We start from the raw sequence: 14310 nt of genomic DNA, 5'->3' as shown, positions 1-14310 counted from the left end.
GGGTGATAATGGTAGGGATGAGGAAGGTGACAATAATCATTTCTATTATTTTATCATGATAATACTGACATAATTATAGATGAGAAAACTGAGACTCAGAGAAGTTAAATCATTTGCCCAAGATCACAGAATTGGTAGATGAATCCTTAAAATACACCAGAAAACTATTTAGAATGTGCCACACTGCTGATACATAGACATAAATAAAGATTGAAGAGTGGAGGGTGATGGGTTGAGGTTTAAAGCATACATTTTCCTCCTACACCCAACATGTTGCATTCAGACAAATTAGTTGTTTTTATGCTAACCAGTAGACATGTTAGGTATGCTGTATGGCCTTACTGCAGCCATTTTTGGGGACTGTTTCCATGTCTATTTATCTTATTCCACCACCCTGGGATCTCAACATAGAGGGTTGGAAGGGAATGAACAAGTCTGACCAGAGACCCAGCTTGGAGAAGAACCCTTAGTAGCAGAAAGTAAATCTCAGCCATTTAATATCAATTTTCATTTCTTATTGATCCATTTTATTTTCCTTTTATAGAAGAGGAGCGCCCCTGCAGTCTAGCTCATCAGCGGACCTTTAAATGTTTCCTATTGATCTGTGAAACTATTGTCTCGGTGTGCATTATCCCTTTCGGAGACGCACTTTGCTTTTGGGTCATGTTCTGTATTTAGCTGGCCTTCCCAACATGACTTCTTTTCTGGGAGCAGAGAGTAGACATCTTGTGCTCAAGCTTACAGATTGATCTGATGTGGTAATGCTGCTGACACCTGTTTTGGGGCTCCAGGACGTCTTCAATTCTGAAAAGCAATGGGCAACGTTGGTAGAGGGGTGAGGGTGTAGTGAGGACCCAATGGCCTCATTCCAAAGGAGTAAAGTAAGGTTAAAAACAAGAACTGCCCTTTAGTGAGCACTTTCTCCTTCCTTCATCCTCACAACAACCATGGGAAGAAAAGTTATACAGATGTAGAAACAGAGGCTGAGACATATGTAGTTGTTTGTGCAGACATACTCAGCTTTGAATCGTTTTACTAGAGCTTGTCTATGAAATCCTTGTCTCCAAGATGAGAATAATGATAGAACGTTCTAGGGGCATTCTAAGGTTCCCATTAGGTGATATACCTGAGGCCCTTTATAGAGTGTCCAGCACAGAGGGCGTACCCAGTAGATACTTGATGAACGAAAAGATTCCTCTTTCAACCCATCTAATTATAAAATTCATTTGTCTCCTCTACTCCCGTCATTAGAGGGAAATCCATTATTCTTTCTAAAACTAACACTTCCCATGAAGCGTGGCTTCCAGATTATTTTTTTTAAAAGTATTTGAAAATAGCTAGTTTAGTGCCTGGCATACAGTAGGTGCTCAATACATGTTGGTTATTTCATTTATTCTTCCACCCATGGCTCCTAAGAAACTGTATGACTCCTGTCTCCATCATCCTCAAATTTCCTTATCCTTTACCTTCAGACACAATCTTCCTAACATTCTTTTTTTTCTTTCCAACTTTTATTTTAGGTTTGGGGGATACAAGCACAGGTTTGTTACATGGGTAAATGGCATGTTGCAGGGGTTTGGCATATAAATTATTTTGTCACCCATGTAATGAGCATGGTACTCAATAGTTAGTTTTCTGATCCTCATCCTTCTCCTGCCCTCCACCCTCAAGCGGGCCCCGGTATCCATTGTTCCCTTCTTTGTGTCCACGTGTACTCAATGTTTAGCTCCCACTTATAAGTGAGAACATGTGGTATTTAATTTCTGTTCCAGCTTTAATACACAAACACTATTAACCTCTCTCCAATATTTTTTTTCAGCCATACTCCTTGAGCCTTCATCAGCACAAGCTTCCTTCCTCACGGCTCACTCTTTTCTTCTCAGCTCCTAGGAATTGCCTCTGACTTCTCCTAAGCTCCTAGCTCTTCAATGTTCTATTGACCCATTCGTTTCTTGACATTCATACTTGTCTTTCCCAGCCTCTCTCTGGCTTTTTATAATGTTCATTACCCCCTCTTACTTGACAAAGTGCTCTCCTCTCTTGGCTTCTGAGTCATTTCATTAGTTCATTCATTTATTCACTCACTCCACCATTTCCATGTGCCTTTGTGTGCTATAAGAGGCACCAGAATTAAACATAGCAACCATTCAAGGAGCATTGAGATATGATGGTATACTCTGGGCTTTCTTCTGTCTTCTGCCCCTCTGTCTTCTGTCCAATCCTGAAGGATCCTTTCAGCCTGCCTACAGATGTCATCTCTGCAAAGACATCCTGATCATCCTTAGACTGGGACTATTGTTTCTTTTTGTCTTCACTGTTTCTATTCATTCAGCTTACTTCAATCATTGCCTATATCCCTTGGATGGAAATTCTCTAGTTTTGCTCCCAACTCACACTGTGCGTTCCTTAGAGGTATGGAATAGGCAAGGCTTAATAAGTATCTACAGAGTCCAGTGGAATATTGCCAGTAACTCCTTCACTTTCTCCCTGCTTACTCTTTTTCATTCTGTTCCATAAATGGATACATGTCTTGAGCAGTTCAATCTTTGTCTCTTCATGCTCTTTAGGTGGTTTATTATAAAACAAGCTGGAAAAGACATACTCTGTTTATTCCATTAGGGTCTTCAGCTATTATCTTGTACACAACCATACAAATAGAAACTTACCATTCTTTCTCACCTTGGCCCTCATTTTCCAGGGCAGCACTCATACATCCTTTAACCAGGAATCTTCTTCACCCCAGTCAGTTGTCTCTTGCATTCATTTCTCAAGGCTGCTATAACAAATTGTCACAAATTGGGTGGCTTAGAACAACAGAAGTTTATTCTCCTGTAGCTCTAGAGGCTGAAAGTCTGAAATCAAGGTGTTGGCAGGGCCGTGCTCCATCCAAAGGTTCTAGGAAATCATCTGTTCCATGCAACTCTCCAAGCAGCTAGTTGTGGCCAGAAATCCTTGGCGTTCCTTGGCTTGTAGCCATATCATTCTGATATCTGCCCTTCTTACCTCTGTCTGTGTCTTTACAAGGACACTAGTCATTGGATTTATGGATTTATTACCCACCCTAAATCATTATGACTTAATCTTAATTTCATTATATCTGCAAAGACCCTATTTACACATAATCTCACATTCCGAGTTTCTGGGAGGACATGAATTTTGGGAGGATACTACTCACTCTCCATTCTTCAATCTATCTTGCTACCAAAATCACATTACCCAGTCACTGCATGGTCGTATCCTTCCAGGCCTCAAAAAGCTAAAAACAACTTTACACCTTCCCACTTTCTTGACCACCATAAGCTGCCTAAGCAGTCTGTTTTCCAATCATAGTGCAAATTAATTTTAAGTACTTAAAAGAATTATGACCCTGATAAACTGTAAACTCTAGGGGAACAGAAATCTAGTCTGCCTTTTTTATTCCCATTTGCAAGCATGCTGCGCAGCTTGTGTGTAGGTGTTCAACTGCTGTCTCTTGAATGAAGACGCGGTGAGTTGAGCCTCAGTTTCGAGTCCTCTACCTGACTTTGAAGAGTCCTCTATTACCGGTCACTGCACCATCTGCTCCCGTCAGCATTTGCTGAGCAAAAATTAGGTGCTCTCAATAAATACTTGCTGGTTGATTGATCAATCCATCAACCAGGTTTCCTGCTCTGAAGCGTTTTTAATCTGGGTCTCCAGAGGGGTGAGGTAAGGGGCATAAGAGGGGTTAAAGAATGGACAGTAGAGACATTTGATCAGCATTCCCACCTTAGAACTTCTGGGACTTGCCCAAAGTTTCAATTTGCCTGAGAATCCACTTCTAGTCCTTCAAGGAGAAATAAAAACAATGACCTTTGGAGCTGTGAAATGTGGGGACCAGTACATGGACATGAAGATTCATATGAAGAATATGGTATGAATTAAGATTCATGTTTCTCTGCAGAGAATGTTGGAGAAAGTCAGGGTGCTGACTTCAGTTGGAGAGATGCCAATAACCTGTATTCTCACCTAGATCACCAATAGGTCTGTGCCAGTAAAGAAAGTTTGTGAAAGTTACACTGGATGGCCACACATCTTCTAATACACACCACCTTGGCGTGACTTGCACCGGGGTCTTTAAAAAATGATATTCTAAGACTCTGGATGAGATTGCCCCTAGAATGAAGCTGAGACTACTGGAAGCAGCTGTTTCTGATATAGCTAATCTTTCTGTCAGTTGGCTTCTGCAGAAAATGTTAATGTCTACCTGCGATGATTACAAAAAAACAAAAAGAGCAGAGGAGAGATTGGGGTACCAATCACTTTACTGTGGAATTTGGTCATAGGCCATCACAATTGTTACCCACACCTGAGTCAACTCCCCTCCCCAAGCTGATGTGCCCTGAAGCAATGAAGTTCAGACATCTAGTAAGTCAAAAGACACGTGCATTTACTGTTTTATTTTTCCATGTTGGTTTTTCTTTTCTAAGTATCCTAAGTCACCCATCCTCTTAGCACTTATTTTTTTCGGGGATTACACACTAAAGCTGGCTTATTTTGTTTCGGTTCCCTTGTATCCATTTCAATAGAATCACTAATACCACTCATTTTCAGATTTTGTGTGCTTAATAGATTGGGAATATGAGGTCATGTGTCCAAAAAGATAATTATCATTCTGGGCAATGATTGAATGGTTTCATTGTCCTCAAAATATACTGCAGGCAAAAACAACTTTTGTTATGGCATTACCTGATGTGTGTGTGATTCCCAAAACTTCACATGACTCAATTTGCCGTTCTAGAATAACAAAAAGTTAACTTTGCTACAAGGAAAGTGGAATTTTAATAGCAGATACATCTGTATTATCAGGAAATGCAAGCTATGCAAAAATTGTATTAACTACTAGTCTATCAGATCCTGGTGAGTGAGAGTTTATCACATGTATCTATAAGTTACTGAATTTATTTATTTCCAAAATTCTCATCACTTGGAGCTGCAGGGATGAGCAGCACCTCCCCTGGCTTTCTGTAGTAAGAACATTAGTTGACAACACTTCTTCCACAGTCTCTTTTACTTCCTGGAGGCAGAGAGGGCCCCAGCTTTGTGCTCTCCCGGTGGAATGTGGATGTGAACTGAGGTCACCATTACCAAAACTCTTTGAATCCCAAAAGGACTGACATAAAGGATTCTTGGAAAGAATGTCCAGCTTCAGCCCAAAGCAGGAAATAGGAAATGCCAAGGAGTAGGTGCATAGATTAAATGATGATGAGCAACCTAGAACTTTCCTTTTCAGTATTTCAACTCATCACATTGCTGCTGAGCTCAACATGGACGTGCCAAGAGTGGCCCCACTTAGAGGTCTGCCTCATCGTGTGGCTGTGTAGCTTCCATATGGCTCCAGACTTCCGACCGCTCCTGACCTAACCACAGCAGCACCCAAGACAACAGGGCACCATGGACAGGGTTTATGTTGCCATCTCTGGCCAAGCATGTTTCATTCTCTATTTGCTTTCTATCTCTTCAACATCCCCCTCATCTCTCATCATCAATCTGCGTCAATGTAGCATTAATCTTCAATAATAATCAAAGATGAGACCAATCAGTCAAAAGACTGGATGTAGAAACTGAAACTTTTGGGTATGAGTCTCACTGCATCACTTACTAGGTGAGTGAACCTAGGTAAGTGACTGAACACCTCCCCGCACTACCAAGCCTAAATGTCCTCCAATAGAAAACAGGTAATAATACCCACCTGACATAAGCTGAGATTCAAAATGCCTGTACCACATGCCGTAATCCAGGGGCAGGGTGGGAAAATCACCTTTGCTGCTGAACCATGTGCTGTCATTGTGATGATAATCTAAAGTAAAACTGGCAAAGCATTTTCTGCACTATCCGGATGATCCTTTATATTTAAAGAACAGCCACTGCATTTTAATGCTGATCGTTGCAAAGAAAGTTTGCAAGATCTAATAGTAATTTGATTGTCTCTACTAGTGAAAAAGGAATAAATGGGAAATAAATTTAAAATGATGCAGTGCTGTCAAATCAATGCCAAGTAACATCATGATGCCCAGTATAAATGGGGAGCAATTGTGGGACAGTTGAGTCATCATACCACGTCTAGGCTTGGTGAATGGAAATGTCCTGTACAGCAGCATTCAATACTGCTTTTGCGTAGTAAGTTTTGAATCAGTTTCATCAAAACTGTATCATCTGTTGTAATTAAGTAAAATTTATATAGCTTTGTTTGCATTAAATTTATTTTGTTTTATAGTTTATTAGCAGCAATAAGCATTGGGAGGTAAAACAGAATTTTACTTTCCAAATATTTTTTTAAAATGTCATACTAAAAATAATATGTCAGATGTTTTTCTGTACTTTAAATGGATTCTGTGCATAACTAAATTGGGGAAGCATTCTAATAACATACTTGACCTTCTACATAGTAAATGACCCATAGAAGATACATAAGAAATGCTGAGTTTTCTTTTTGGAGGTGTGTGTAATTGCAGTGTATCTTCCACATGGTGAAGGATAGGAAGAATAAAAAAAAAAGAATAGTCATAAATCTGTCTATTCATCACTTTTTATGTGCACCTAGTAATATGTTAAGTATGTTGCTTAGATTGCCTTTCTAATCTTCATAACTATTTGAAGACACAGGATATTCTCCACTATATCACACTGCCTTCCTGCCTTCAAGGATCTGACAGTCTACTCAGGAAATGACTCAAGCATAGAAATCATTCATTTGAGGTTACGAATGTTAAATGCTAAAAGAAAGGTGTGTGAGAGCTCTAAGAGGAGAGGGATCTGTCAGGGTGGGTTGTCTGGAAGGTATCATGAATTGAGGGTCAGATCTCGATTGAGAGCATTGCAGGAATGTTCCATCTGTCCCTCCAGACTCACTGTTCCCCTCCTGCACCCTCCTCTGGAACCCCAGGAAGCACCTTTCATAGATGATAACAACAGTTTCTCTTGCCAACTACCTGGCTTCCCTTTGGGCTCCACCAAAGGGATGGCATCTTCTTGTTCCACAGAAGCTTGGAAAAAAGTTTTCTCTTTTCAGAGGTCATCTTCTTCTGGAAGTCTCTTAGTGGGTTTCATGGCCAGATCACTAGTGGGACTGGATGTCTAGAATGGAGGGTCCCGTGAGGGTTCCAGAGCAGTTTCAAAATGATTTGCATGGTGTTGCTTTTCATACATTTAGCCTCTAGGCTGCGTGCGAGGCAGAGGTGTATCCACTGGTGTCCCCTCAGGAAATGCAGCTTTATCATGAGCATGTAACATGGGCACATAAGATAGCTGCCTGCCAATATCAGAAAGTTGGTTGAAATCAATCAGAGGAGAAGCCAAGCCAAGATCTTGGCAAAAGCATGAGGAGGACACAGGAGTGTGGGAAGACGGGGGTCAGGCTATTTATTCCTTGGTATCCCCCTTCTTGACAAGTTGGCTGTTCTCTCTACTGAAAGCCAGAAGCTGGGGGGAAATGTACCTCCTCAACCCCTATCCATGCCACTGTTTGTTATTTATTCCTCAAGTCCCGCCCTCACCTCAGTTAAATATCCCTTTAGTAAACGCTCCTCCCACTACCCAGTTTTTGTATGTATCTGTTTTCCTCTACCCACTGCCTGATACACAGAGGGATGGGGTGATGGGGACCCCATACTAGGGTTCTCAGGTGGGCAGCGGGTGGGGGCTCATCTAGGCAGGTACGAGGTGTATGTTAAGGTGCAAAGGATGGTGAACACTGAATAAAAATAATAATTATTAGTATTGGCATTTGCAAGCCTGCTTTTACCTAACTGGAAACTAGGATCTTTAGCTCCATAAGTTTGAATCCTGGAGAGACCAGAGCATTGCCACTTCCATTTTCCATGGGAGGAAACAGAGTCACTGCTTAGGCCTAAGGCAGTTTAGCTATTAAATGGCAAGGTCAAAATTCAACTGAGGTTCTATCTAATTCTGTCTCTGGATGCTCATTCAGACCTCTTTCAACCTCTCAGTGACAGAAACAGTCTGATGAGAATAAGATAAATACTGGGCTCAAGTACCCAAGTAAATATCCCAGTCTCCATTGAGGGGACTCAAAAGGAAGAAAAGACCTTATACCCACCTACCCTTAGATCACAAGTGTCCTCTCTCAGGCCACCCCTTAGAGGAAGGGCTAGTGGAGCCATCTCTTTTGTAAAAGAAACTTCCTTGAGCTCCTTTAAACTGCAGAAAGCACCCCGCCATGTTAACTGGAACGCCCTTTCCAAATGCAGCCGGAATCAGACTTTAGAAACTCTCTGGGCTTCTCTGAGTTAATAACTGTCCATCTTGCACCTGGCTGGCCTGCACGCCTCTGGGCCCTGAACTCTGGCCAGCAACTATATCTGAGCTGGGGCCCACCTGCTCCTTGGAGAGCTGAAGCCTCCAGAATGAGCATGCATTAATGTGATTTCCTTGTGGTTAGGATGCTGAAAAGGCCTAGTGTGGCTCTAGGAGAAAATCATGGCATCAGGCATGCAGACCTGGCAGAGAATGTGCTGGAAAACCTGGCTGTGTGACAAACTTTTAGAGAAGGGAAGAACTTGCATCAATAAAATTTATTGCATTTTTAAATGTTTTTACGTGTTTGTTATTAAATTTTTGGGAAAGAGTACAGTTTAGTGAAGAGGGTGAAAAACACTGTGCCCCATCTTGAGTATAGCATAGGAATTTTTTTCTATATTTCTGTATAAATGCGTATACACATTTTTTGTTGTGAAAGTGTACATCCTGTTTACTCAAAGTGGGGTCCATGGACAGGTAGCCCTGGAATCACTTGAGAATGCATTGGAAATGCGTAATCTTGGGCTGACCCCAGATTTACCAAATGAGAATTTTAGCAAGCTCTCCAGGTGGTAGAAGGGCACATAGACTATAAAGCTGAACAGTGTCCGATGGTGTGAATGTGCCATGAATAATTTCATTAATCTCCTTTTAGCTCAAAAAATTATGCTTTGTCTAAATTTTCATGGTCACATGCTACAATACAGTGAAAAATGCTACAAAATAGCCTTTTCCATTCAACTTTGTACAAACAATAATGATGGTGATCACCATTATTACTATGATTTATTGAGTGCTAATTACTTGCTAGGCCCTGTGATGAAAGCTTTATAAGAATTATCTCTTCTCATCCTTATCATGGCCTCCTACAAAGGGGCTATCTCTCATTTAGAAGTGATGTTACAGAGGCATATTTTAAATAAAGTATTTCAAATAATTATGATATTTTAAATATTGATATTACTATGACCGATGATAACGGTGATAGTATGCATTGTTCACATGCTACAGAGACTGTAGTAACTGCTTTATGTTCATTTTCTAAATCTGAACTTCAAAGGCTGAAGAGGCAAGTGTTATTATTAACCTCTCAAAATCAAGGTAAAGAAGCTCAGAGGTTAAAAATCCTGTCCAAGGTCACATCTCAAGATCACAGTAGAATCCCAATCTGGACGTGGGCTTGCCGGGTTCCTCCATGCTCAGTCATCATGGTGCAAGAAGAGGAACGTGCTAATTTGCTTTCAGTTCTTCAGTGCATCCTTGGGGCCTCACCTCTCTGTCACTGTTGAGCTCCTAAGCAGGCCATTTTTCTCCCCAGTCCTTTGTGTGTGAATAGAGAAGGGGATTCACCGCACTGCCTCCTGGGGGGGATGGGCTTAGAGAACAGAGGATTTGTTCCTAATCACACATCTCCACAGCAGAGCTGCAGGCATCGGAATCCTCAGACATTCAGACTGGCCAGCCGTGTGGCAAATATCCCAGGACTTTGCTGGGAACAATGGGCACTGAACTGCAGGTGACCCGACCTGCTAATCACTGCCTGATTACCAGCTAATCAGTGCCTTGTTTGGGACACTGAATCCCAATTCCCTTTGGACTGGGCTGGGCCTTGGCAGACAGTCACCTGGTTAATGTGGCAGGGGCGAGGCAGAGGGTCATGTGCTCCAGTGCACGGAGTGGCCAAAGGCCGCCTTTGGGGAAATGGTCACGGGGTCTGTCTCTCCCTCTGATCCTGGGCAACTATAACATTTGTCAACAGCATGGAAGTGAATCGAGGTGGAGAAGTAAAGGCCAGTGCCTCTTTCCTGAAGCCTATGGAAAAAACAAGTGAATCGACCTTTAAAGGCACAGAGAAAACAGAAGTGTTCTTGTTTCAGAATTTCTCAAAAGAAGATATCATCTAGGAGGGTGAATTAACCACTGTCGAGAACCCCATAGCTACCACCTCCATAATCAATATAATCACCACCTCATCACTCTTATCACTTCTGTCATGGTAACCATCACCCCACCCCCATCCTCACCACCACCACCTCCACCACTACCACCACCCCTACCAACACCAATACCATTATCACCACCAGCAACAACGCTTCTATTTCCACCACCACCCCACCGCCACCCTCACCACCACCACCACCACCACCGCACCACAACCACAACAGTTGCCACCCTCTCTCCTACCATGGCCTCCACCACCACCACCATTACCACCAGCACCATCACCATCATGATCATCATCATCCCTCTCCCACCATCACCACCACCACCACCACCACCAACACCATCATCATCACCACTGATGTCATCATCACCACTGCCTCCCCACCATCACCACCACAATCACCACCACCACTACCACCACCATCATCATCACCACTGCTATCACCATCACCACCCCCTCCCCACCATCACCACCTCCACCACCATCACCCCACCCCCACCTCCACCATCACCACCACCAACACCATCACACCACTATAAGGACAACCACCTTCACCAATTACTTATCATCATTAATATCACCACCACCAAGAACAATGAAAACAATACCGTCACTGCTGTTCCCACCACCATAACACCACCACGATAGCTGCCATGCCTAACTCACATTGCCGTATCCCAAGGAAGAAGTTTATTGTAGTATTTTTAAAACACTGGTTTGAGAGTCAGATCAATTTAGGATCTATTCTAAGAAGTACTAGTTGTTTGAGTTTAAATAATTAGTTAACCTTTGAAATTTAATTCCCCCAAATAAAAAAAAACAGAAACAGTAATAGAGCCAGCTCATAGGAATGTGGCTCAGACCCAACATTTATCACAATGTTTGACCCAAAACTCAATGAAAGTTCACTATCTTTATTATCTTTATTTCCGCCCCAACTCATTTTTAACACACAGCTGCTCCCCTAGCATTTTTGCTAGAAAGTGGGTGAGGAAAGGACAATTTATCCCTTTATTTCTAAATCTCATGGGACCCTCTAGGCTGCCTGACATCCCTTAGAAGCAGGGGTGTGGTCATGGGAATAAGGGCTGAAGAAAGTTCCAGATTTGGACTCAGCTGTCTGGGTTTGAATCCAGATCTGCTTTTAAAAGCTATCTGACCTTCAAAATGTGTCTATCCTCTCAGAGACTTCCTCTTCTGACAAATGGGGAAAGATTATCTTTTCCTTGAAGCATTTGGGGAGGATTCTATGAGATAAGATAGAGAAAGGCCCCAGCAGATGATGGGCAGAGAGTAGGTACTCAATGCATGGAGTAGACTTTGATTTGCTGATATTTCAGTTTTGAATAAATAATTATAAGGAAGTGAAAAACATATGCACTGCTCTAGAGAACCTTCTACTGGGGAATAAAATCAAGTCTTTCTCTCTTCCAGATGGAGCTGAGCCCCACACTCTAACCGGTTCTCTCGGCGTACTGCAAAGGTCTAATAAAAGGTACCTTTGCCCAGTTGCTTCAATTCTAGGAAGCTGTTCAATGTTTCACTATATTTCTCCATACTCATTTGAAAACAGCTCATCAGGTTAGTTCAGTTGAATTATTGCTCCTTGGGAGTTTTCCAAACCCTGGATTTCCTTTGGAGAGAGCTAGATTCTATTCCATTCTTGGAATTCAGCTCCTTGCCCCTCTCTGTGACCCCGATCGCAAATGCGGTAAAAATATCCTGCTGCCTTCTGCACTAAGAGAGGACTCCCTGGCCTTCTGCTTAGAGATGGAATCTCATCTCTTGGGATTTTCAGAGCAAGAATGTTAGACAAGCTGTCCGTTTTCCTTCTTCCTTTCTACATTTTGGTCACCGACATTTTGGTAGCAGACATTAGCAATAACGGATACTCTTAAAAGTATATATATGGTAAGAAGAAGAAAGGGAAAAAAATATCATTCTATCCAATCACTTTTGGCTTCTCCATACCCTATATGAAGTGTTACTCAGTAGATTTTGTTAACCACGGTGAAAGAACTTTCAGCACAATTCTATCCATGGCCACTTATCACAGACTACATATGGGGGAGTCAACGGAGACAGTGAAGAATTCTGAACCCACATAAACAAATTCCCTAGAATTAATTTTAGCAAATGCAGCACGTGGCTAGGGCAATTCTCAAATGTCCTAAGGAACACCAAGACAGGTAGACTGTCAGCCAGAGGTGCAGTGTTTCATGTTCTCAGTTTTCTTTCTTGTAAAAGTCTAGACTCCACTGCCAAGTGAGAAAGAAAGGATGCAGGAAAGAAAATTTATTAGCAGATAGTCCACAAAGTCTCTTTCGAATCTTTTCAAATTTCACTTCCATCTCTATGGTCTTGAGTCTTTTGTCAGGGTGGACTGACCCCTCTAATTCCCCACCTACCTGTGGATAGGACCTAAAGTCTTCTTTGAGCCAATTGCTACATCAAGGGTTTTATTGCCATTTAATTCTCCAAGCAACCCTGATTGCTTTGCCTTTTCTTATCTTTTCACCCAGTACTGCGTTTTTAAAAGACTTCACATACTGCTAATTAGTGATTCCAGATAATTGTTTCCAACTGCTGCATGGTACTCCATAAAGGGCACCTCTTCAATTTACTTTCCCATTTCTGCAGCTAAGGACCCCCCGGTTGCCCCTGTGGCCCAGCAATCACAGGTCTTGGCTGCATGAAATCCTCTTAGATTCCCTCTTCTGGACACAAGTGGGGATTCTTTGGGATATTCTGAAAGGGAACTACTGATCTAATGTACATAGAAGCTCAATTTTTGTGAGCTTATTCTTTAGATTGGCCTCGCTTCTATAATCCAAAGAGCTGGACATGAAGAGTCATGTGTTCTCACATCTTAGACTTGGCATTATCCAACTTTCCCATTTTTACCAATCTGAGGAGTATAAACTTATAGCTCATTGGATTTGGTTTGCTTTACCCTGATTTTGAGCTTTGTATTATTATGTGAACCATTTGGATTTTTAAAAACTCCTGTAATTTACCTGTCATATTCTTTGCCTCTGTTTATTTTTGCTTGTTTGTTTCTTTTTTTATTTTTATTTTTGAGACAGAGTCTCGTTCTGTTGCCCAGGCTGGAGTGCAGTGGCGCGATCTTGGCTCACTGAAACCTCTGCCTCCCGGGTTCAAGCAGTTCTCCTGCCTCAGCCTCCTGAGCAGCTGGGACTACAGGCACACACCATCGCACCCAGCTAATTTTTGTATTTTTAGTAGAGACGGGCTTTTACCATGTTGGCCAGGCTGATCTCAAACTCCTGACCTCAGGTGATCGGCCCACCTCAGCCTCCCAAAGTGCTGGGAATACAGGTGTGAGCCACCATGCCCAGCCCTTTTTCTTCTTCTTTCATTCTTTCTTTTTTTTTTTTTTTTTTTTTTTGACAGGGTTTTGCTCTGTTGCCCTGGGTGGAGCGCTAGGTGTGATGCTAGTTCACTGTAGCCTTGAACTCCTGGGCTCAAGCGATCCTCGAACCAAGTAGGTTGGACTACAGGTGCACACCACTACACCTGGCTAATCTTTTTATTTTTATTTTTGTAGAGACTGGATCTCACTATGTAGCTCAGGCTGATCTTGACCTCCTGGCCTTAAGTAATCCTCCCACCTTGGCCTCCCGAAGTACTAGGATTGCAGGTATGAACTGCCATACCCAGCCCTTTGCCCCTACTTCTGATGGATTTTATGATCCTTTCTTGTTGACTTACAAGTTACCCTCATATATCCTATACTGCTTGTTAGTCAATTGTAAATGTTGCACACATTGTGTTTCAATTTTTTAATTTTTAACCTCATCTTTACAACTTTCATTAAAAAGAAATCCTCAACTTTTATGTCATCAAACACTTCATTTTTTTTTTCTTTATATTTGGTAATTTTAGGTCTTCTTTAGAAAGTTTCTCCCCACCTCTAAGTTGTAAAAACACTCTTCTAAATTTTCTTTTGTTAACCATAAGCTTCGTCTCATACTGGATATCATGTACATCTGGAGTCCACCTTTGTGTACTACAGAAATATAGATGTTATTGGGCCGGGCGCGGTGGCTCACACCGGTAATCTCAGC

General features: G+C 42.0%; 1 long non-coding RNA gene across 1 annotated transcript in view; it reads left to right on the top strand.

Annotated features, from left to right (window-relative positions):
* LOC115837584 overlaps positions 1–11959 on the top strand; it is a 44849-nt gene extending 32890 nt beyond the window's left edge. Inside the window, exon 6 of the long non-coding RNA XR_004032575.1 lies at positions 11657–11959. This is a non-coding gene — a long non-coding RNA (uncharacterized LOC115837584). The remainder of the gene's footprint in view (positions 1–11656) is intronic.
* The last annotated feature ends 2351 nt before the right edge of the window (positions 11960–14310 follow it).

Source organism: Nomascus leucogenys, chromosome 2 (genome assembly GCF_006542625.1).
Source record: "Nomascus leucogenys isolate Asia chromosome 2, Asia_NLE_v1, whole genome shotgun sequence".
Taxonomy (NCBI): domain Eukaryota; kingdom Metazoa; phylum Chordata; class Mammalia; order Primates; family Hylobatidae; genus Nomascus; species Nomascus leucogenys.
This window is presented reverse-complemented; position numbering and strand designations above follow the sequence as displayed.